The sequence below is a fragment of the Quercus robur genome, chromosome 3, assembly GCF_932294415.1.
Source record: "Quercus robur chromosome 3, dhQueRobu3.1, whole genome shotgun sequence".
In the NCBI taxonomy this organism is placed as follows: Eukaryota; Viridiplantae; Streptophyta; class Magnoliopsida; order Fagales; family Fagaceae; genus Quercus; species Quercus robur.
This window is the reverse complement of record NC_065536.1, coordinates 3668974-3670322: the sequence shown is the minus strand read 5'-3', so window position 1 is coordinate 3670322 and position 1349 is coordinate 3668974.

The window sequence follows — 1349 nt, the reverse complement described above, 5'->3', positions numbered from 1 at the left end:
AATTAAATTTCTTGGCAACTGACGCGTCTTTCCATAAACTGTTTTCCCCAACTGCTATTTGCGCCTTTATTGTAGCCGTTTCATCTTATCACTTTGCTTCTCTGAGTTTTTCACTCTTTGTGTTTCTCTTTCTTTTTCTCTTCTTCTCTGTTACTCTGGTCTTCCTCCCTTTCGCGCTTTCAATCTCTTTTCTTCTCATAGTGCGTGTTGTTTCGATGGCTTCTTCTTCTTCTCGAAAGAGGAGAGAGCGTACTCCCAGTCCTTCTGAGGGTGAAGGTTCTTCTGGTTCTGCTCCGAGTGATTCTCACGAGGTTACTGAACGTCCGGCCTTCCCTTTACGGGATCCTTGGTATTCTCTCAGTTTATTTTTCCCTCATATATCTCATGGTGAGGCTCCTCCATCCCCTCACGTTTGGATGTTTTCTGGCCAAGCGGGTTTCGCTGGTTCCACCCAGGTTCTTGATCCTAGAGAGATTTTCGATCTCCAGATCAGACAAGGAATCCGAGAGGTGGTTCCTATTTTCTTTGATTTTGTTCCGGGAAAGATTCAGGGTTGGCCTATATGGGTAGACAAGGAACTGTCTGATGCTGAGTTTGTGGGTCGTTTGGAGCGCGCCGGTATCCTAAAGGCAGTGGCTATTTCCAGAAACCTTGAGGGCTTCAGAGACGCCAAAGGGCTCAGGCATCTGGTACGTCGTTGGTGTCCTTCCCTTCATACTTTTTTCTTTTCTACTAGTGAATTGACGATCACCTTGGAGGATGTGGTTAATAACTTCCTCCTCTCGGTGTTTGGTGAAGAGAATCCCTTTGATATTAACCTTTCTGGTGAGGATCTCGTGGTAGAAGAAAAATTATTTGGTCATTTTGGTGGTCGCGCCGCCTCTTCTGGTGGTAAGCCGGCTAGGATGGGGAGATGGGTGATGACCCTCTCTCATGAAAAAGATAAGGAAGTGAGGTGGGCCGGTTTCCTGGCTTTTTGGCTTAGTAAGTTTTTGTTTAGTGAGTTCCCTGGGTACGAAGTTAAGTCTTCGTTTTTTCCGTTGGCAATCAAGTTGGCTCGAGGTACCCAGTATCCTTTGGCCCCTCTGTTTTTGGGTCATGTTTATTCTCAATTGGACCAGCTTCATGGAGATGAGGCTAAGGGTGATTCTTGTTATGTGATCACTTCATCTCTTCACTGTGCTATTCTTCAGATTTTCATGTGGGACCGTTCTACAGCTACTTTGGCTAAGTGCAGGAATTTGAAATTTGTGAAGGACAAGTTCCAAGGATCCCCCGACATAGTGAAGGGTCTTTGTGGCAATTCTATCGATGCCTTTCCCATTATTTTTCATTGGATTAGTTTGAAA